A 25,139-nucleotide genomic window follows, 5' to 3' on the forward strand; every position below is an offset into this window, starting at 1 on the left:
GGGAAAGCAGATAAATTATTATGAAGATTTAATTAATGCACCAGTATTAGAGAGCAGCTTTTAAAAATATGGTTATCTGAAGCCTTATTTCTTTAAAAAGTTTGTTTTATAAATATTCAAGAACTTCAGAAAGGGGTAATCCATATCTAGATGATCCTGTGAATAAATAATGGCTTTAGGTACTATTCCTTGAATTTAGCAGGCTTATGTATATTTTTTTGCTTTTCACTTTCTATTTACTGTCATTTTCCTGTGATTGTTCTCTCATTGTCTCAGCTGCTTTTATGAAATCTGTTTCTATTAGGTGAGACAGTAATTGTTAATAACGTGACTGGGTTTAAATCTTTGTTTACTACTTTCTTAGCTCTCTGATCTTTGTGAATTATTTAGGCATTTTGTAACTTAGGTTCTTTCTATAAAATACAGTCAGTGATAGCACCTCCCTCCCAGGGTTCTTGTGAAGATTAAATTATATAATGCATATAAAGTTCTTAGAACAGTGATACACAGGTGAGCTATTCATTTTTTTTTTTTAAAGCACTGAGTTCTTGTTCAAGGCCAAGCATTTTCTTAGGTACTTGGAATGTATTAGTTTATAACAGACAAAGATGTGGAATCTAAAAAAGGAAACAAATGAAAAAACAAAAGCAGAAACAGACCCATAAATACAAAGAACAAACTGGTGGTGGCCAGAAGAGAGGGGGATGGAGATGGGCAAAATGGGTGAAGGGGAATGGCAGACAGGCTTCTAGTTATGGAAGGAGTAAGTCAGGGGGATGAAAGGTTACAGCATAGGGAATATAGTGAGTAGTATTATAATAGCATTGTACAGTGACAGTTGGAAACTACATTTGTGATGAGCATATAAAGTTGTCCAATCACTATGTTGTACACCTGAAACTAATGTAGCACTGTGTGTCAACTATACTTTATAAAAGAAAAAGAAAAAAAAAAACAAAACCAACCTTCGTTAAAAAAAAAAAAATCCCTGCCTTGTAGAGCTTATATTCTAGCAAGGAGAGGACATTTAGATAAGTATTGAACATAATAAATAAATTATAGACCATGTTAGAAGATGGTAAATGCTATGTTAAAGGATAAGTCCAACACAGGGGTTTGGGATTCTAAAAATGGCAGGGTCGGGTTGCGGTTTACTTAATAAATCACCCTCTTTAAAACTGCATCCCGGACACCTGGGTGGCTCAGTCGTTAAGTGTCTGCCTTTGGCTCAGCTCATGATCCCAGGGTCCTGGGATCGAGTCCCACATCGGGCTCCCTGCTCGGCGGGAAGCCTGCTTCTCCCTCTCCCACTCCCCCTGCTTGTGTTTCTGCTCTCGCTATCTCTCTCTCTGTCAAATAAATAAATAAAATCTTTAAAAAAAAAAAAAAAAAAACTGCAACCCAACTCTGCCATTTTTAGAATCCCAAAAGTGCTGTGTTGAACTTACCCTTTAACATAGTATTTACCATCTTCTAACATGCTCTGTAATTTTAAATAGACCAATGATAAAAATTACATTTAAGCAAAGACTGAAAGGAGGTGAGTCATACAGCTTACTAGAAAAGCGTTCTAGACTGAGAGAATATTTAGTGCAATGACCCCCTAATGTGTTACTTTACCATAAGAAAAAAATTAATAAACATTATTGAAAAAATAAATCTTAAATATTTCCTCATTCACTAAAAGTCCCTTATTTTTTCTGTATTTATATATATTTTTTTTCCTAAAATGATTTGACAAATTCATATGAGAAATATATAAATAGTGGTCCAAGACATGCTAAAATAAACAGAGAATACATTTAGAAATGTTAGTATTGAGTCCTTGTAGTGTTATTAAAACTGGGACACAGATCAACACTAAGTTTTCCAGCAGCCAAAGCAAAGAAGGAATTATTTTAAGTTATAAGACCCATGTTCCTGGTTCCTCAGTGACAGTTTGTGACAATGTGAAGCTCTAAGGAATTACTGTGAGATAACTTTTAACTGTCTGTGTTGGTCAGGCAAGACCCCACCCCACACAGATAGCCCCTGTCCAGAATTTTCTATGACCAGGCATCTGGACTCTTTCTTATTTCTTCCCAGCACTGCAGTGAGAAGGTAGGAGAAAAGGCTGGGTAGGAATTGAGAGCTGTTTTTCTTGGGCTTCCCTAAGGTTACCTAAAATATTCTGAATTGAGTTGAAAGGGTATTAAGAACACACCTCTTGGATTTTTAGAAAAAGTGACTATGCTAGAAATGAAACATTGGAACATGTTATATATTGAAAGTTCTCTTTGTGTTCATCTGGCAGAATACAATTTTATGTTGTAACTTTTCTGCATCCGAAGAGTTTAATATATCCCATTTTTAAAACTATGTGGATGTAATGTTCATATCCCTTTTTTGCGTTAAAAGTATTTTACATAATAAAATGATGATAGTAAATGGCAAAATTTTAGATTTTGAGTTGTATTTTTTAAATAGAAAGTTGACACACTTACAGTATGTCCTCCAAATTTCTGCCAATCAATACAATCCAAAAATCTAGGAACATCTGTAACAGAACAACATTCTGTATCCCTCACAATTTAGTTATAACTTTCCTTTTCAGACTCAACTAGTTTCTGTCCTCTTTAATAGAAGACATTAATTAAACATGAAAACAAGTCACATGTTATTACATTTCCTTGTTTTTGTATAACTCTTCTTCTACATTCGATATTTTTCCTTTTTTCTCTCCCCCAAATTATTCTCATCCTTTGAATCCTGTTTCAGATTCCTTAAGTCTAATTAATGTCTTCTCTTATGTGATCTTGTGCCATTTTATTTATACAATTTTGATAAAATTATTCATCACTTATAAATAGGAAATATCTTATTGTTTATATTGTATTGCCTAGCTTATTTTGGTACATAATATTCAGTATTTTTTCCTTATACTTGACAAGAACATTATTTTTGTTACTAATATTGGTAGAGGTAAGTTTTGAAAATAAGGTGGTAAGACAGGTAAAATGTTGTGTTCTGTGGTAAGAATTCCCAGTACTGATCAGTCATCCACACCTGTGAGCTGGCTGCTGTGCTCATCCAAGGTCTATTCTTGCTCTCCACCCCAGCCTCTGGAAATACATGTCCTTTCATGTTCTCATTCTTGTACATGTATTCTTGACCATTCTTTTTCCCTCTCTTCCATTTCCCTCCTTTTTCTCATTTGAAACATTATTCCTCTCCTCTGAGAAGAAAAACTGTCAAACTATTATAAAGGACTCAGGAAATTTACATGATAAAAATATCTTTATGCTAGCCATTGAATATTTAAAAATAGTGCTTATGATGAATAAATCCCATTGCTTTGACTTCATCATGTATATCTAAATGGTAGGAACAAAGCTGGATTTAGATAAGTGAAGGTATTTTATGTCCTATGAAAAGAGAAGGCAATTATTCTTAATTTCAAGTAAACATAAAGTGCATTTGAATGGCATCTTTACTTGTTGTTTTATATTCATTTGTTCTTAATTTACACTTGTATTCATGTAGTTTTTTTTATAAAATAATCACTGATACTTTGTATTGTCTATGTCCTTTAAAATAGCTAAAATAGTGTTGTTTCATTTTCTTAATTTGTCTATCACTTTATTAGTCATCCTGTGTTAAATTACTATTATATGATTCTAGAGTACTCAATGTAGTTCATACCTTTTAAGGTTGCTCATTAACGGTACAGTTGGTGTATGTGTGTTTTCTCTTGGCAATAATTAAAGATTTTTGGAGACAGTAGTTCTTTGGAGCTTAGTGAACTTTCTATAAGAAAATTCTAAGTTTTAAATTTGCAAACTAATGCATAAAAATTAGAGTCAGTATGTATGCAAGTATCAAAATCCACCAGCCCAAGATGACAAAACAACCTTTGGTCCAATGGTTATATTTATTTGGTTTGCTGCAGCAATGGAGGATGCACTTCAGAGGTTCAGTTGTAGATTCAGGAGTCCTAAGAACTACAGTGAGCCTATAGTTATCATTAGTAATAAAGAATCAGTAGTCACCTAAGTTAATTAGAAGAGAAAACGTTTAGGGGTGTGGGGGGGCTCTGTGTGTGTGTGTGTGTGTGTGTGTGTGTGTTAGCCTAGTGTCCTTTACTCTGTCTTATTCCACAATAGCAGAGTGGCCCTGAGAAATCACTATTTATATTCTGTGAGCATTATTTATGTTAGGTTGAGAACTCACGAGAGTATTAAAGGTAACTTAATTATGATGTGGATGCAGCAGAAAGTCTTATAGCATCCAAAGTCAGGAAATGAAATATAGGTAGACGTCAGGCAACCTTGAAATGGGAGAGGAGAGTCAGTACCAAGGCTGCTCCCTTTGACTCTCAGAGCAACTTTATAGCCTTCCATATTTGCTTCTCTCTGTGTATCAACTCAATTTTTCACTTCTTTCCCCGATTAACTTCACTTTTTTAGTCATTGGAACCTGGCCAAGTATAGTACCCCACTCTGACTCCAAATGTGCTTTTAGTGTAAATGTTTTTCATCAGTTGACTATAGTCACTATATAGAAGAGAGGATCTGAGTGGCTCAGCCTTGGGTCTTGTGTTTACCTCAGTTACAATCAGCTAAGATTGGGGTAGATGGGAGGGGTGAAGTTGGGTGTAATATATAGGCTGCCTCTTTTAGAAGCTATATATATAAGTTTAGAAGCTATATGTATAAGTTAAACATATTAGAAAGGGATGGTCGCAGTGCAGGAAATGTTACGCTAAAGTGTCTGTTACACTTTTGGTGACGTTAATAAATGTTTTATTAAAGTCATACAATACTCAAGAATATTTAAGTTTCCAAGACTAGCATTTTTTTTATAATAGCATGGAATTTCCACTCAACCAAATAGAACATCCTTAAAATGTTATTATAAAAAGAATGACCCTAATCAAGAAGCCCAGTTCACCCTTGGATCATTCATAGTAAAAATATGGCCACATAATTAGAAAAACTTACATATCTTTATTTTGATTCAAAAATTATAGATTGAAATGTATTTTCAGAAGTTATTTTAAAATGGCAATAATACAAAAAAATGTACATGGCAGATTCAGTATATATGGTAATGAGTGGCATACTTTTTTAAATAACCCTGAATTCCTCCATGAAAAACAGAACAATAGATGTTGAAACAATAGCTACAGCAACAAAAAATGAACAGTTACAACCAAACTAGGTGACAAGGTATCCCATTGATACTCCAAAATATGACTGGGTTGAGATGCAAGAGCTACAAGATAACACATGGATTAGCAGAGGCCAGGGAGAAAGTGGTGGGGAAACAAGGTGGCATCTGAGGAAACTAGTCTACAAGTACTCATTGGTAAACCCAGAGGGCCAAATTGAGAACCCCTAAAATAGGGAAGACTTTAGCACACTATAATAGCAGATGAGTCCAAGGGTTCCATGGTAAGGCTGGAAGGGGCTGAGCCATCTAGGTGCCATGAGTAATTAACCAACTAAAGTTCTCCCAAGACAAAGCCCCACATTGAGAAGAAACTACTATGAATGGAATCCAAATTGAGCAACAGAAGGGCAAGAGAGACAAAGAGAAAGTCCACATAAAAATGGGTTATGAACACAGTGCTGATAGTTCTCAGAAAGTAGGTTGTCATATTTTTGAAAATTATATGAAAACAAACAGAAGAGGGATCTCATGATAACCACTAAGCTCCAAATAACTATTTTGGAGAACTAACCATTTAGTTATATGAGAGAGAATGTGGTATATAATGACTATATGCTATGAAAACTGAAAAAAGTAGAAGGACAATAATTATATTTGTAGTGGCATTATTGATGTTTTTATAAAGCTGTTGCATAATGTTTTTATAAAACAATTAGTAATTATTGATATTCTAATTATTTTATCTTGAAAATCAAGATTCTCATTAAATAAAGGAAATCCAGATATAAAATACAGTTTAAGCAAATCATTTAGTTTTGAATTTGAATGGGACATTATAAAAGCTAAATTTTTATGTGCACACACACACATAAACACTCACACTCACATATGTACTCTAATCCTGTGTACTGTTTCGCCTAGGAACAATGACCAAGTTAGTAGCAGTGAGGATGTTTGGAGTCCAGATTGTAGTCTTGAAATATCATTTGCCAATGAAAGAAAGCAGTTTCTTGGAGAAATGGGTAATTTCAAGGCTAGAACAGTAAGTGCTCATGATTTGCTTGCAACATTTAGTGATACCAAAACCAAGGAAGATATCAAACACTGTCAAAAAGGCTCAGGAGCTAACTTGACACACTCTTATTGGCCAAAGATGGGGGCATTTTGAGTACCAGTAAGTTAATAACTCCAAAGCATCAAAATGCATGGATGTGTTTAAATCTGTAAGTCATAAGAATGATTTTTAAAATGACTTGGTTGAATTTAGAATGTAGGGAACCAACTCATTATTTTAAAAACTGATCAATAAAGGGAAATATTTATCCTGTTATTCCTTTGTAAGTTATATCATTTGTGTTATCAAATCATTAAAGAGGGTAATCTTCTTTTTCTAGAAATATAAATATATCTGATAAGTGATGGATATTTGGGTTAGATCATTAACATTTAGCATCCCCTCAGGAATTAATAGATCATAGCATCAATGGCTGCTAACATCACAGAAGGAGAGACAAATAGACAACCAGATGGAGAAAACACTATCACCCATCAAGACTAACTGGCTGACCTAATTAATTAATTAATTAATTAAAGCTGAATCTCATTGATTCTATATATCCAACATGTTAAACTGTGCCATGAGAATTCCATCATCAAAATTAACACTGGTGGAAATTCTGCACTACAAATGTCTTGGTTTCATCAAAATAATTTATATAGGAAAAGAAGAGTTAAGGGGATCTATAGCTTAAAAGAGCTTTAAAAGATATCTCAAAAATCAATAAAATTGAGTTGTTTATACATATAACTCTATCATTTGGGTGATAAACTTTAAAGAAAACCATAATGATTATCATAAAAACTAGATAATGCTTTGTTAAAAGTAAGGAGAATAGCACAAGACACAAGGAGACTTTTTGGGATATTTGACAGAAGTGTTTCTTCATCTATGTAGTGGTTTTAAGGGTGTTCATTTTTAAATAATTCATTAAACTGTTTTATGCATTTTACTTATCTGTGTTATATTTTACAGAAGTATTTTAATGTTCTCTAAGGAGAAAGTTATAAAAAGCTCTTAATGACATTAAAGACATAAGTAATGGTGAACTATATCATGTTCATGGTAGGAAGATGATCTCACAAAGAAGTAATTTCTGTCCATGATAATCCATCACTTTGAATAAAAATTTGTTTTCAAAAATCTCAAATTATTTTCACAAAATTTGATGAGTTTTTCTCTTAAATTTCTAAAGTAGAATGAAGGGTTGAATATAACCAAGATAATTTTAAAGAGGAGCAAGCTATTGTAATTTTAAAAGTGTATAATGGCCCAGGGCTAAACAGATCACTGTATCAGAATAAATATCCAGAACCAGATCCCGACTCAGGGCTGTGACAGAGCTGTCATTACAAAAGAAGATGGATGAACAATGCAATAAATGCAGCCAAATCAATTGCAGATTTTGTGTTAATTAAAATAATTGAATCCCTTCCTCACTAAATACACAAAAAGTCATACAAAGATGGTTGAAAAAGCAAAACTTCAAATCCTATAGAAGAAAATACAGGACAATATCTGTATTGCCAAAGTCAAAGTATTTCTTTAACTAGACCAAAAAAAACCCTTAAAATTTAGTGGTTGATAAATTTGACCATCTAAAAATTACTTTGGTTTATCAAAAGACACCATTAAAAAGTGAAAAGTTGGAGAGTGACATCAGCAAGATACTGAACCAGAAAGCTTCAGACCTTTGTTCCTCCATAGAAACACTGAATAAACAACAATATATAGACCAAAAGAGCTTTATTAAAACTGTAAGAACAAGGGGCGCCTGGGTGGCTCAGTCCTTAAGTGTCTGCCTTGGGCCCAGGTCATGATCCCATGGTCCTGGGATCGAGCCCTGCGTCGGGCTCCCTGCTTGGCGGGAAGCCTGCTTCTCCCTCTCCCACTCCCCCTGCTTGTGTTCCCTCTCTTGCTGTCTCTCTCTCTGTCAAATAAATAAAAATTAAAAAAACAAAACAAAACTAAGAACCAGTTAAGAAACTGCAGCTACCAAGCAAATACTCCAAAAGTTAGAAATCCCATGGTATTTTGTTTGTCTTTGTGCTACCTCCTCCCCAGTGCAGTATGGCAGGCCTGGTCAAGAGGAAATCACTGAATTCCCATGTCTTCCCTTGGAATAAAAGGGAAAGAGTGCAGATTCCTTGCAGCATTCTAGATAGTTTAAAAAGATGTTTCTTTTAGCTGAAAACCATGATCAACTGTAATAATTTTTGAGCCTACCACAACTCAGTGCTGTGTTGCTTAAGATTGAACTATACTCAGGCACCTGGGTGGCTCAGTCAGTTAAGTGTCTGACTCTTGTATTCATCTCAGGTCATGATCTAGGGTTGTGAGATCAAGCCCCACATGGGGCCTTCACTGGGCATGGAGTCTGCTTAAGATTCTCTCTCTCCCTCTACCCCTCCTCTCTACACGTATGCACTCTTGCTCTCTCTTAAAAAAAAAATTACTTAAAAAAATTGAACTATACTGACTGCAGAATACATTTCTCTTCCTATTTTTGATTGTTACTTTTGATAAATTTGGTTAACTGACACTTAGGTATCATTGTCCATTCTGTGCATAATTCTACTTAAGCAGCAGTGTGTATCATTTATTGTTATTTTATTTAAAGATTTTATTTATTAAACAGAGAGAGAGGGAGAGAGCACAAGCAGGGGGAGCGGCAGGCATAGGGAGAGGGAGAAGCAAGCCTCCCTGCTGAGCAGGGAGCCCGATGCGGGACTCCATCCCAGGACCCTGGGATCATGACCTGAGCCGAAGGCAGACGCTTAACGACTGAGCCACCCAGGCACCCCCCTAGAGTTGTTATTGATATTATTTTAAGAAAATGGTCACTAGCATTTTAGGAAAATTTCACAAATATACACCAGTGATGTTTTGTATAACATCCCATATTTTTGCAAATGATCCATTTTTGTTTTAGGGGGAATATACTTCACATATTATGCTAAATATAAAAAAAAAATTAGGAATTTTTAATCAACCATTTTTATTCAAGCAAAATATTTTATGTGTAATTCAGAAATTTTATCTTTCTAAATTATTCTTTGGAGGTATTTGTTGGTAATGATGATCACTTGAATTTTTACAAATATGATAATCAAGTAGCATTTTATCAAGGGATCTTATCATAATTTTCAAGTAGCTACTGAAGATTTTTAGGTACCTGAGTAATTTGTGTTGTCAGGATGTCAAGAGATCATGGTATAACAGAACTTTAAAGAAATGATCCTTCAGAAATGACCTCTTCAAAAAGGTTTTTGTATGAATCAAAACAAAATGGAAAAGGGATGTGCATGATTGATCCACTATTTCACTTGACTTAACATTGACAATCAGTGCTTTAATAATTGTGACAGCCAGATTGCCTTCATATAAATTATAATCTATTATGAAGATCAGAATATCTTTTAGTATTTATTCCATAATATATGGTATATGTTTAAGGATTTTACTCTAAATGCCTAAGATCCTGTCTTGCTTTCAAAAAAGGGAGATCATATTAAAACCTGTGAAATAACAAGGTGTTTTTAGTCAGGATTAATACTTTTCTAGTATTGTTAGTTGAATATAAAGTCCTGCATATGATGTTGATAGGAATAGGAAGAAAATGGCAGTGACACAATGTTTTGAAGGAAAATTCTAAAATATTTAGCATGATTTCCTCTATTTTGTCATGATAGAGTAACAGTGAGTGGATTTGCCCTCCGAATGTAACCACTAGAAAATTGAACAAAGTACATAAACCAACAGTTTTTAGATCTTGGACAGTAGGCCAATGTGAACTGTAATCCCTGAAAAAAAGGAAATGACTGAATTGGGTTCAGTGACTTCTATTACCATTTTGCCTGGAGGCACATTCTGGAGCATTGTGAAAGAAGGGCAATCTGAAGTAAAACACAGCAGTCTTGGTGAACTGAAGAGATAGGCACCAGAGGTCAAGAAGTTGTGGAGCACAGTTTCATAGAGGAGGTAGCTACACAGTAAAATAGCTCCAGAAACCTGTGAATGGGCCCCTTGAATCTTTACTGAATACTAAATGGCACATGCATAGGAAGAAATTCCATAAGATAGGCAAAATATGACCAAGGGGTTTTGAAATGAGTATTTTCCTTACTTCACAGGAGAGAGAGCATTGTTTTAACTGCCCAGCCAGAGTGGTGGTGGGTCCTCACATTATTGGAGGTAGTGAGTAGAGTGCTCAGAAGAGTAACACATTAGTAGTAGAGTTAAATTATTTTTAGAGTACAGATTACTCTAGTGTAGATCCACCCTTAAAAAAAAATAAACACTTAAATATAAGCCTCAAAAGAATCAATTTGATCCACCAATAATTTAACTGTCAGAGCAAAGCCTGACAGTTTAAAGGAACAAAAGCAAGACGCAAGCACTTAACGATGCAATAATCACAATTCCCAGTATCCAAATAAAATTACTAGACGTAAGATAAAGCAGTGAAGTGTAGCACAAAACCAGAAGGAAAATCAGTTGATAAATATGACAGAGATGGTGAGTTTAAAAGATAAGGATTATCAGATGTCATTAAAATGTTTAGGTATTAAAGGAAAATAATACAATGTGGAGAGAAATTAACAATATAAAAAAGAAAAATTCATTTAATGGATTTAACAGTTTATTATACACTGATTAAGACAATAACAGTGAACTATAAGATATAGAATAGTATCTTTCCAAACTGAAACAGAAAAAAAAAAGACTAAATATATAAAAGGGGAATAGAACCACAGGAGTCTATGGATAAAAATCAAGCAGTTAAATATATTTGGAATTGGAGTGCAGGAAGAAGGAGGTTAAGACTATATATATATGTATATATTTATTTATGTATTTATATTTATATTTATATATGTATATGTGTATATGTATATATAAACATATATATATATATAAAAGACATGTGTAAGAAAAGCTTGTCTCAAAGGGTTGTATATTTTATATTCCCATTGTTTTTTGGACATTCTCAAAAAAACAAAACTGTAGTGATGGAAAACATATATATATATATATATGAAATAATAGCCAAATAATTCTAAAACTATAAATCCTAAGATCCAAGGAATTCAGCTAACTGCAAGCAGAATCAACACAAATAAAAAAGTACGATGCAACATCATAATTAAAGTGTTCAAAACTAGCATTCAAGAGAAAATTTGAAAGAACAGTCATCAACATTAAGCAAACCAACAACTCATTTAAAAGTCATTTGAACAGATACTTCACCAGTAACAATATTAGGATGTCAAGTAAGCACATAAAAAGATGGTCAATATCATTAGTAGGTAAATTAAGACCACAGTGACTCAGCACTACAAGCATACAGAGAGGGTTAAAATGAAAAATAATGATAATACCAAGTGCTGAGGAGAAGAATTTGGAGCAACTGTCACTCTCATTCATGGCTTTGAGAATATAAAATGGCAGCCACTGAGGAAAATGGTTTGGAAGTTCCTTATTAAGTTAAACATTCACTTACCGTATAACCTAGTAATCCCATTTCTTGACATTTTCTCTAGATAAATGAAAACTTATTTTCACACAAAAACCTGTATACAAATATTCTTAGCAGCTTTATTTAACCAAAGCTGAAAAACTCAAGGAACAAACTATTGATAAACCTTACTACTTGGATGAATTCCAAAGACATTGTTGTGTGTAAGAAAAGCTTGTATTAAAGGGTTCTATATTTTATGTTCCCATTGTTTTTTTGGACATTCTCAAAAAGACAAAACTAATAATGGGAAACAGATGAGCAGTGGCCAGGGGTTATGGGTAAGGGGAGAAGGTTACTGCAAAAGAATAGTACAAGGGATTTCTTGGGATGATGGAACTATTTTGCGTCTGATTGTGGTGGCCATACATGAATTAATATATGTGTTAAATCTCATAGAAATTTACATACAAAGTGAAAAAACTCAATGCATGACAATTTAAATTTTAAATTAAATTTTTTATTATTGGGCAACCCTGTCGGGACCCCTCTCACTCTTGAGAGCTTTTTCTGTATCTTCACTTAATAAACTTCTATTGCTTTACTCAAAAAAAAAATTTATTTGAGAGAGAGAGAAGGCAAGAGAGAGCAGGAATGGTGGGGAGGGGCAGAGGAGAGAGAGAAGCAGACTCCTTGCTGGGCAGGGAGCCCAACGCAGAGCTCGATCCCAGGACCCTAGGATCGTGACCTGAGCCGAAGGCATACACTTAACCAACTGAAACACCCAAGTGCCCCTTATATTAAAATTTTAAAGAACTGTCAGAGGAAAAACACATTACTTACAAAAATAAAAATTATTGCCAACATTTAGTCAGAAACTATGAAAAGCAGAAGATAGATAATGGAACTTCATTAAAGTGCTGATAGAAAAGACTTCCAACCTGGAATTCTTTAATGAAAATAATCTTCAAAAATGAAGGGGAAGGAAAGACTTTTTCAGACAACAAAAGATAAAATTCATTGCCAGCACATCTGTGCTCTAAGAATTGTCAAAAGAAATTTTCCAAGTAGAGTTAAGGATACCAGATGGAAACTTAGACACACACAAAGCAGAGTACAAGAAATATGTGGAGAGATAAAAATTTTTTCTCATTTTTAATTGGTGCAGAAAAAGCATTTGTTAAAATTCAACACCCATTCATGATAAAATATCTGAGAAAAAAAGTCCCAAAGGGAACAAACTTAACCTAAAATTGGTACCTACAAAAAAACCAACTGATGTTATATGTAATGTTATATGTAATGTTATATGAAATAGTGAAAAACCAAATGAGATTGAGAAGGGAAAGATTTTGCCTTTCTAACTCAATTTAACCACTTTAATTCAACATTTTACTAGAGTATCAAAATACTAGAGTAAGGCAAGAAGTAAGAATAAAAGATATACAGATTGGAAGAAGTAGAACTATTTTTAAATGCAGATGAAATTACCATGTATGTAGAAAATCCTAAGGATTGAGAATGTAAAATGGTACAGGTTTGAAAAACAATTTGGTAAGGGGGCGCCTGGGTGGCTCAGTTGTTGGGCATCTGCCTTCGGCTCAGGTCATGATCTCAGGGTCCTGGGATCGAGCCCCGCATCGGGCTCCCTGCTCCGCAGGAAGCCTGCTTCTCCCTCTCCCGCTCCCCCTGCTTGTGTTCCCTCTCTCGCTGTGTCTCTCTCTGTCAAATAAAATCTTTAAAAAAAATAAAATAAAATAAAAATAAAAAAAGAAAAACAATTTGGTAGTGTTTTATAGTTAAGTATTCAATTAAAATTTGACCCAGCAATTCCACAATAATTATTATTTAAGAGAAATGCAAACATATGTCCACATACTTACATAAAATTTTATAGCAACATTCATAATAACCACAAACTGGAAACAACTACTATATATCATTAAAAAGTAATTAAACAAATGCTTGTATTATCCATATGATATAGACTACTACTCAAGAATAAAAAAAACCTGATACTCAGAAAAATCCATGAATTTCAGAAATATTGTGCAAGAGCAACCTGGCTCAAACAAGTTCGTATTGTGTGTTTTCATTTTTATGAAATACTGGAAAAGAACACATTTTTTTATAGTGTAGAATGCAGGAAAGTGGTTGCCTGGGGTTAAAGATGTAGAGAGGATTGAGAATAGTCACAAGGGAATTTGTGGGGGTGACAGGCAGGTACATTGTACTGGTGAACACATGGACATATAAATTTATCCTAACTCAGAAATGTGCATTCAGAATGGTCACATTGTATTTTATGTAAACTATCCTGCAGTAAAGTTGAATTAAAATCATAAAACAACTTAGTTATTGAATTTGGGGGATGCATATTTATTCTTAATACATGGAAATGGTAAATATAGAAGTCAAGAGAAAGTCTAAAAACAGACTCCTTGGTTTCATAAGTCACCTTTGGTTACCTTGGAGACATTGCAGAAGAGTCATGGGAACAGATACAGTATTGTAGAATGCAAAAGTGTTTGGAAAAGAAGCTGAACATAGACCAGTCATTGGAAAAATGTAATGACGAGACAGAAGAGGAAAAATTGATAGAGGTTCATTTGGCTACGTAGAATTTTATTCGTAGTGACAGAAGGGGAAAAAATCCTTTTGGAGATGTAAAAATGAAGATGCTTGTTAGGGGTAAGAGAAATTAATGCAGAAAGGACATCAAGAAGAGTTCAGACCAAATAGAGAAGTGCACTTTGGGAGGGAGCAGGGACACTTCTAAACTTAAAGGATAATTTATAGGATAGGAATAGACATGGGTTGAGGGAAAAGTAAATGGAATTTTCTGCATCCATTGTTTACTCAATTTACCTTTTAAAGATGTTCTAATTTAGTTTTAGTAGATTGTGTTCAAAGGCATAGCTCTTTTTGAATTGGACCTAATATTATGAGCATCTTGTTCCAATTGCTTTTTTCCTTACAAATAGGTAGAAATTAAATTGTCCAAAAAATAACACTAATATTTACTAAATGTAGATGTTAACAAAGATTTTTTCATCATAGATAACTTCTAACATGAAAATAATACCTTCTAAAAGTAGAAATCATACTCTTTCTTCTTAAATAAAACTCTCAAACTACATAGTTTAGTGTTTTAATATGGAAATTTTCTTTTAGCCAATAAAAATATTACCAGAAAAAAGACATGCTTTGTTAAGAAGAATGATTTCTTACTAAAGTCCTCAAACCAGTATTATTTTTTCAATCACTAAAATTATTGACTTTTATACTCATTGACTAGCTGAGCTAGAACTATATTCCAACAATTTAAAATTAAGCATTGATGAGAAGTCAGAGAAAACTATATTTACGAAAGAGTTTACTTAAGAGATATACTCAGAGGTAACACATCATCTCCTAGTCTCCCAGGAAAGAAATTTGAAGTAAAGTGTACAAGAATGCATCTTCTTCACAGCAATAGAAAATAGGAATAACAACATACAAATACAGAGCAGACCACGAGTGGTGATCTAAAAGTCACGGATGGCATAGCTGAACTGTTAAAAGAATGACTGAATGCAAAGAATTTGCCATCAGTGGCAGATAGATTTATCCCTTATTAAGAAATGAATCATCTACTTTGATATGATGATTGGAAAATATTTTTATTTCACAAAATAATAAAGTGTAGTACCTGTGTCATGTATTACATGATAACATAATTTAGAATGGGACAAGTTTCTCTTTTCTAATGAAGTTAAAATATTCATATAATTTTTCATTCAAATTAGGACAATTTCAATTGAGAGGGGGCCAATATTTGGAATTACACCCAGGAAACTGGTATGAGCTGGAAAACCAGGATATATGGATACTTGATATAAAGTTAATAATATGAAGACAAGGTCTATATACTCCATGAAACATACGACATTGAATAAAAGTCCGTTTTTTGAGGGTACACATGTGGTTTGTATTGAGACAGAGAAGTATTTTTACATTGTGAAAAATTTGCCTTCATATTGATTTAGATATAATGTTTACATGTGTAATAAACTACATGAGATCTTCCAGAAACTAAGCTCGAAGTCAATATAGGCTTTTATTTTTTTTACCTTTTGAGATATTTATGCACATTAGATAAATATGTAAATAATTGGGAAAGAAAAACTAAATTGGAAAATTTAAAAGGGGAAATATATTGCTGAGCAGTTCTATCATTTTATAGTGGTTATATTTTCCAGTATTTCAAACATTTTTATATTTTTATTAGGGACATACTATAGTCTAAAATATGAATAGTTTATAGTGTTAATCCTGAGTTTGTTTAGTAGCTGATGGTTGTCTGTGTCCTTCACATTGCTGTAAGAAATATCCACATTTTTTATTGAATTCTGATTTGAGAGTATAAAATGTTATAGACTTTAATTTTATAATATTAAGTTACATATTTGAAACAACTTGAGAATATTATATACTTTTTTCTTTTGTTTTACTAGATTCGTAGAAAGCATGCACTCAACAAAGTAGAACCATCTATGGCCCTAGGTGGCAGAGATGGTTGCAGATGATGAGATGTACCTATATGTAAAATTCCAGTAGATTCCTACATAAGAAAAATTGACTATTGTTACAAATTATGGTTCAGCAGCATCTGGCAATGGTGGTAGAAGGGCAGGGACAATTTATTTGCCACATATAAATATCCTTGTGTACCAGTTGGTAGAGTGATTGATGTGGAATAGAAGCCAATTTATGGATTATTTATATAATCCTTTAATTTCAGTTAATTATAGAATCAACAAATGAAATTGATGTATTTCTAGTCATTGAAGAATAGGAGGGATTCAGAAAAGTATTTATATAATTGAATTCTTTTTTAATGACCATGAAATGCTTTCCATTTACCTGTACTTGCCTGGCTGTTCCTCTAAGAAGACTACCTGATATTCTGTGCTAAGTTAGGTTCCCTTGTTATAACCTTTAATAGCAGTGTGCTTTTTCTCTAGAGCATGTATCAAAATTATAGTAAGTAACCTATATGTGTTTAATTACTTGGTAATGTCTCTATCACTTACCAGACCAGACTCCACCAGGTTTCCAGGACCTGCCAGCGTACCCCCAAAAACACTTGTGGTTGGATAGCGGATGGTAGAACAAATGAGATTGTTTTCTATACTCAAGTAGATTTCAGTAATTGGTCTTAATAATCGGAGAGAAGGGTATAATTTAACTTAAAACAAGCAAAAAGCAGAAATTCCTGGTTTACCTTATTGCAACATTGTCTGGAGGATTTTATGAGTGATAGTGGCCAATTTTTTAATATTGCACAAGAAATAATATATTTCAATATAATGCTTGAAGTTTTATTTGTATTCTAAAAAACTGATATTTATCTTGATATTGCTTTATTTCCAACTATATTCCTAAAACAAAAGTAAAATAATGGTACAGCATGCACAAAAACACATCATGGATGACATGTTGGTCAGGTTTAAACCTGATGGAGAAACCAGGGACAGAAAAGCATGTATTTGTTCACGAAAATTACGGCAAGGCAGGGGCATTGACTTTGCCAAATACACCTATTCTGCAGAAACAAACAAACAACAAGATCCTAGTCATCCTTGGAAGAATTTTGAACAGGGAGGGACAAAATCAAATATGACTAGAAACAGTCTATCAAATTTCTGAAGGCTAAAAGAACGAAAAGATTTTATTGAAAAAATCTGCTTAAATAAAGGTCTAATGTGAACAAGGAAATATTTAAAAAGCACGTTGAAAGACAGTTTCAACTCAGATAAAGAATATTAAGGTGAAGAGAAGCCACGGGCTTCACTTTCTCTACCCAATGCCTATTTCATCATTGTGAATTTGAAATGTACTTATGAATACAATGCAACATAATTGGCCACTTCAGATCCAAAACTAAATCTTGCTAAAACAATTACCAGCCTTTACTGGGCCCATCATAAACCTGAAGCACTTAAGGGTGAAAAGCTAAAGCCCTATGAACTCACAGGAACAGATTCTGTAAATGATTTTAATCGTTATGCTACCACCAAATATTGCCTGTCAGTTTTCCACTTTTCATTCTTATTTTCAAATCTGGAATGAAATAGAAATCTAATTCCTAAGTAACCAAAAACCCACACTTTCCCGCATCATTTCCTTTCCACTACCATGCACCTACTTACCCTTGTTCCCAGGTTAGCCCAGTAAGACATGAAGGACTTAGAACCATGGGTAGTCAAGCCTCAAAGAACCGTTAGTATCCTTTATCACAGGAGTCAGTGACTTTTTTCACTAAGGGGCCAAAAATAAATACTTTAATTTGCTGCCATACAGTCTGTCATAAGTTCTCAATTTTGCCATTGTAGTGAGGAAGTTGCCACACATAATATGTAAAGGAATGAACTTGGCTGTAAGTTAAAATTTTATTTATGAACAGTGAAATGTGAATATTACATAAATTTAAGCATCACAAAATATTTTTATTTCTCTTTTTTTCCCCCAAACATTTCAAAATGTAAAAGACCATTCTTAGTTTGTGGCCCATATAAAAACAGGAGGCAGTTCACCTCTAGTGACGTTCAGACCCTATTAGTGGTATGGTGTAATCAGTAAAGGACCTCCTGATGGTATGTTTTAATGGCATATAATGACGTAGCATAGCATAGATCAGAGTATAGCACACAGTGAGGGGAAGTGTTGATTCGTGAAACATTTCTTTCAGTTATACATACTGAATCAAGAAGTAAAATGTATTGCCTTAGGTTGTAATTTTTTAAAGCTTCAAAATAATCTGCTGTTTACCAGCAAAAAGTTTTCGTGCCAGGGAAGGCAAGTGTCTTACCTGAAGTTTACAGTGATTTAGATTGTCCACTAAAACCACATTTTCAGTCCAGAGCTGCTTTGACTTAATTAAAAACTAGATTCAGATGAAAGGATTCTGTAATATTAATAAAATCGGGTAAACATAAAAATGAAAATATTTAGAAAAAAGTGTAAGAATTAACTGCTTTGTTACTAACATTCAGATAATAAGTAGTGTCCACCTACACTGTGTTTGAAACACCAGTACAATCAAAGAGAATACATACAGGCACACTTTTTCCTGGTCTGTGATCTCTGCTGTCCACATTTGTTGTTCCTTGTCTCTAGTTTCTGATAGTGAGGTCAGGCGCAGGGCATGTCACCCTTGACCATCAGTCTCCAGTCTGTCCTTCTCAGGTATCAAAACACAGTGTTCCACATTACAGATGCCCCTTAATTAGCTGGAGTTGCTGCAATTCAGGTGGACTCTGGATCCCAAGAAAAATAAGCGCTTTCTACAGTAACTCGTTCCCCAGGAACCTCCTCATTTACCAAGTGAGCATCTTTGGTTTCCTGTAACTATTTCCTAGACCTCACCTCATATCATTCTAGTATTTTTCTAACTAAATGGACTACATTTCATTATGTTTCTCATAAATTATAGAACTTGATAAATTTACTGTTTCTAGTTCCATTACTGCAAAGGACAGTAAGATAATGATTTCATCTTTAATGTTTCTAGTATACAGTAATGCAAACCAAGATTGTGTAAGTTTTGCCATACATGGTTAGATTTTGATCAATTTGATGTTATTTTTTTGGTTTCAATTATTTTTAAGCCAGTAAGTATGTAGAGCTGTTGGCCTCTGTGGATATTTCCTAGAAGACTAAGCTTTTCTCCTTGTGTCTCCTTCAGAGTTATTTTTCTATGTAGCTTCTTTGTTTTCACTGCTTTCTTTGTATATACACTGCCCCTCTGTGTAATATCAGTGCTTTTCATCTATTTTTGCTTGGTATCCAGCTAACAGAATTTACTAGATTGGATATAAAATAAAGTCTAATGTGTGTAATAGAATCCATGAAAGCTGCAATTTAGACTTGTGACCAGTTTTAACAGCTAGAGGATGATTGTCTCCTTTTTCTCCTTCATATGGAAGGAGATGCATAATTTACATGCTATTATCCATGCCCAAAATGTGGTTCTCCCCATACTCAATAGGGTTATTCTAATTACACTAAATCCAACCAAAGATAGTTTTCTGTAAGGATATTACTTTAACTTTGAAACTAATTACTTAAAAAGTCTATACAGGTAATTTCAATAGCTGTACTTTGCAACCTTTGAACTAGAAAATATTCTTGCATTAAACATGTTTTCTATTTACATATTTGTTTTGATATAAAAAGACATCTTAGGTCTAGATACACTGACAAGACTAGAGGAAGTTGTCCATGTCAAACAGATTCCATTTTACAAATTGAATAATACTGTTTGTGATTGCTGATCTTGGAATGATCTCTAAGTCATTTTTCTAAGAAATTAGTAACTGCACATTACTTCAAGTTAAATATTTCCTGTTATTTCTCAATTCCACTATTTTTTTATAATTACAATAGGAATTACTTTAATGACATTATTTATCTTGCTTTCCATGTCAACATCCTATAATGCTTCTGAGATAACTCTTGGTCTCTTCGCATTAAATTGATTTGTTTATCTGCTTGGAACATAGGCTTCTCTAATACATGGCTGTTTCATATTTGTGTTTGGCATATAGTAAGCATACAGTATTGAATCAATGAATGTCATTAATTCTTGGAAATTACTCGCTCTTCACTTTTTTTTTTTTTTTTTTTGCATTTCTCTGCCCCAGTTTATTCACCCTGACTTGGCCCAGAGGCCAGGTTCATACTCAATATGCAAGGGCTAGACACAAAAGTCCCCAGGACCATTGCTTCAACCTCACTAATATGCCCTTCACACACCGTCAGGGATAGAACTCTTTAGAGAGAGGAAGAGCACCCCCACTTTGCAGATAGGGAGACTCAGCATCATGCCACTGCTCACCCAACAGGATCTTGCATCCTCATGGCTCCCAAAAGCAAAGCAGAGAGCTTGGCTACCTTAGTCCTTAGTTCTCCCCAGAATTCACCCACTCTCCATTTCACAGAGCCTCTGCTGGAGCCGGTCAACCCCCACCGAAAAGACCATGCAGTGACAGAAGGGGTTATGACCCAGCATCCTAAGACCTTCCAGAGGCTGGGCTGACATTACCCCCTGCCCACCCTGAAAAGCCAACTATGGCTCCTCTGGGCCTAGACAGCCTGATTTCAGGAAAACAGACCAACCTAATTTAACATCCAGTGTTGCTAAAGCCAGAGAAGCACAGCAAGTAGAGGCACAGAGAAGAAAGTGAGATTTTTTTTTTCCCAGCAGTCTTGGAGCACCTCGTCCATTCCTTGCAAGTGTATAAGCACACATCCGCTTTCATCAGAAGCTTAAATCAATATGGTCTGCAACCGCTCCTTTGCCGTGGAGAAGCGTGGTTTGTTTCCAAGTGGTGTTTTAGAATTGACTTTCTCCTATTCTTCACAGGGTTCTGCCACTGTCATCTCCCCCATCCCCATCTCCCATGTGCCCCAAGACAGAGTTCAAGTAGGGTTTTATCTTCTTTATCTTCTTCTCTGATCCCACCCCCGCTCCATCCCTGCCACAGTGTGGATCACCAACCCCAGCTCCCCTCCCTCATACTAATTCTCTACCAGTTGCCCTGGCAAAATTGTGGGCAAAAAGCCATGGCAGTCCAGAGCAGCCACCACACTTCGTCCACAGCAAATCCACCATTAGGGACAACAGCCTTAGCAGAGCAAAGTCTGAGAGGAGTGATGAGGAGAGGGTGGAGAGGTGGCCTGGAAAATCTCAGGGGAATGGATTAGCCACAATCCTCAGATAAATACTGCAGGCTAGCCCTCTCTCCAGAGCAATGGGACCCTTTAGCCCTGCTCCTGGAGCCCACATGGGGCTGCCCTCTGTTGGAAACAGTGGATAAGCTCCTTTTGGTTGTCCAGGATGGTGTTGAAGCTCTCCTGCAGATGGGTCTGCTGGTCTACCAGCTGGTGGGGCAGGCCCCGGCTCCACTGCAGCAGGACCAGGCGGTGGTACATCACCAAGTGCACGTGGTGCTTCTCCTTTCCTGCTCTTTGTAGTGCTCCTGAGCCTTCAGCTGCTGCACGGCCTGGGCCACCGAGGGCAGAAGGGCATCTGGAGGGCCCCGGCCTCGAGGGGTCCCACAGGCAGGCTCAGGACTGCTGCTGGGGCTGTCGGTCCTTAGGGAGCTGCTGGTGTAGCCGTTGTCCTCCAGGGGGGAGCAGACTGTGCTGACACCACTCGACTTCTCAAGCTCAGTTCCAGGGATTTCTGCCCCTTCTGGTGGGCTGCGCACCTCCCCCTCGGGGAGTCCAGGGGCCTGGAAGACCTGGTTGTCAGAGGGCAACTCAGAGGAGCTCCTCATCAGGATGGGCTCCACGTGGCCTGGCATTCCATGCCAATTCTCATTGGCATCTTTGGCACTCACCATGAAGTTAGAGTTGCTGTCTGGTTGGAGCTCCGGCTGACATACAGGAACAGGCCCCCCTCAGCCACCCCTCGCTGGCGAACATTTGGTGGCCTGGACGCGCCCTCCTGGGTGCGGCTGGCTCTGCTCCCGTAGACCCCGTGGCGGGAACTCGTCCCTTGGGGCTGGCGGGGGGTTGGGGGGGGGCTTGGCCTGGGGAGCCCCACGGGCCGGGCGTGGGGTGCGGGGCTCCCGGCCGGCGCGGCCAGCCCCAGGCCTGGACTCTGGAGTCGGGCGGCCTAGCTCTTCACTTTTTGACAGACTTTTTTTTGTGATTATTTATTTGATTCCATTTTGTTGATTTCTCTGTCTATACTGTTTCAAAAGATAATTGCTATTTATAATAGATCTATTACTGCAGGAAGATTTAGAAGAAATAACAGCACCATTCACTTTTAAATTATGAGTAGGTCTAATATTTTATACTTCAAGTATTATTTTTAAAATTTTTTTTGTATTTATTTATTTATTTATTTACAAGTGTTATTTTTTAATTACAAAGCAATGCCCATGCTGATTTCTTTACTGCATCATTATTGGATTGTATTCTAGTATGTGACTATATAATTTGACTCCAAGATATCATTCTGAATTGTGGATAGGTAAGTGTTTGATGTAGGAGTTTGTTTTTTTTGGGTTTTTTTTTGTGTGTGTGTGTGTGAGTAAAGCCATAGAAGTTTATTAAGTGAAGATAAAGAAAAAGCTCTCCAAAGTGAGAGGGGTCCCCCGACACGGTTGCCCTGATGTAGGATTTTCTGTTATAGACAAAATTATTTTGTTAATTCAGTGATCTGTACTTTTTGTTTGTATAACCCATGGCATATATTCCCAATAAATTATTGCTTAGATGGGATCTTATGCTTATAAATAATTTCTGTAACTTTTGAGAATAGCTTCAATGTTATAAAATTTAAGGATCTTCCAAGTTCCAAGAACTTCCTATTTTTTTTTACTAAAAATGAATAAAACTGGACTGGTTACTCATCTCTATTTAATATTTTGCCCTAAATGCAGAGTTTAGTAAAGAAAATCAGCTTTGGTCACATTGGAGAATTTATTGCTTTGAGCACAGATTAGGAACTTTGTGAACTTTATTTTCTCAGAGTACTTCAACAATTTAAGCCTATAATTATTGGATAAAGTTTATGCACTTTTGAAAATAAGTGAGGTTCATCTGACTGATTTCTACTTGAGTCTATCTTAACCTTTTTTTTCTGCTGTATGCCATAATCACAATAATTATTAAATGATATCCTTTTACCAATTATGTTTCTTAGTTTTTTTAATTTTAGACTTATGAATGCATTATTAAAAGAAATGCATAGTTATTCCCATTTTGCATTATATTTAAGTATTTGAAAGAGAAAGAGCCAGTGTTTATCTGAACTCCAAAATAAAGAACCTAAAGGTGTATGTTCCCACAAAACAACTTTAAATTTGCAAACTTAAAATTATTGAATGTATTTATTTGAGGATGTAAATCAATGAAAGTCAAAATTTGGGTAGTTTGGAACTGTAACTATATAAATTATACATTTATATACACTATGTTTAAAAGGAGAATCCCATATTTTATAGAATGTAAGTTTTATTTTTAATATGAAGGCATCAGTTTAGCCATTTTTATTCAACTGTAATCATTCATGTGATTTAATTGTATGACTAACTTGAAATATTTTCTACTCTTGATTATTAATATTTCTTGAAATGAAATACAGGGCTAAAACACATGTATCATTCTTAATGATTATTTTGGACTAAAGTCTTTTCTTGGGTAATGTCAAAATTTGGATAAGACATAGTTTAGTAGTTTTAGAATTTAACTGAGGCTTTTTGGAATTTGAGGGAGCACAGGGAAGGGAGAAGAAAATTGGTGTAGGGAAGTGAGATAGGAATAACAATTGGTTCTATAATTAAATTTAACCCAAAGAGAATTGAGGGATCCAGATGATTTATGATAGTGAAAATGTCTCTTATTTCCCTTATTTCATCCTTTTTTCATTGCTGTTGTGATTAAGTCAGGAAGTCAAGAAAAGGGCAAGACACTCAGGTCAATCATTTTTGTAGTGGAAACCTGAGTCTAATACTATGAATCAAAGTGCTTAATGAAAACTTCAAAAATAATTAAGTTATTTTGAGGCATAGTGCTTTGTTGTAATTTTTTCAGTATAATGCTCTCTAGAACCCTTCATAAATATATTATCTTTGTAACTGGGCTTTAGCTCCTTGTGGTCAAAGACTGTATCATCTCTGTGCATACAGCAGTGGCTTACTTACAGTTCCATAAATAAATTATTTAAATGAAAATGTCTCAAGAGATAACCAACTCAAAACTTAATTAATCCCAAATGATTTAGAAGTTGTAATCTGTTTTTTAGTATGTGTAAATGAAAAATGATACTAAAATGGAACATGCAAACAGAAGTTTAAAGTCATATGGAAACAAGAAAAGAATGACATTGGACATTAGAAATTTGCCAGAACATTTCCCCTGATATGACATTTTTGATGGGCTAGCAGAAAATGACCATTTCTAAAGCATAAGTAACAAAAGAGTAAATTTGTGGCAGTGTTTTATATTTAGTAGCTGTTAACAGTGCCATTAGAATATTCTCTTCAGCTCAGCTCATATTATAATCAGATCACTAATAAATATCTATGTGTTAACCATTACTATATCTTCATTTTTTAATTATAATCTATCATTGTGTGGAAGAAATATCTATGAGTTTTAGGAACTTCAGCCCTATCACTATGCAAACATTCTTAGCAGGAGCAAAACTGTAAAAAAAGAAAATATATCCTCAGTCTATAAGATTCCTAGGCTATATCAACATAATGACAACAAAAAATAGAATTAATTTAAATAAATCAGTCAAAATGATTATTTGGATATTGTGTAACTACAGTTACAATTAATTTTATATCTGATCAAGCTACATACTTTAGATTTACAGCTTAAAAGCACTTAGCCATCCATTCCCATATAGAAATAGATTTTTAGTTCTGAATATATGGAATTTACATGGGGAAAGGTACAATATCA

At 34.9% G+C, this 25,139-nt stretch overlaps 1 protein-coding gene and 1 pseudogene across 1 annotated transcript in view; one reads left to right on the forward strand and one right to left on the reverse strand.

Moving 5' to 3' along the window:
• Positions 1-25,139, forward strand: part of NBEA (neurobeachin) — a 609,173-nt gene that overhangs the window by 254,561 nt on the left and 329,473 nt on the right. The window lies entirely within an intron of this gene.
• Positions 21,474-22,111, reverse strand: LOC115940245 (UPF0500 protein C1orf216-like; annotated as a pseudogene).

The sequence above is a fragment of the Leptonychotes weddellii genome, chromosome 3 (assembly GCF_054177405.1).
Source record: "Leptonychotes weddellii isolate Sample4059 chromosome 3, ASM5417740v2, whole genome shotgun sequence".
Lineage (NCBI taxonomy): Eukaryota > Metazoa > Chordata > Mammalia > Carnivora > Phocidae > Leptonychotes > Leptonychotes weddellii.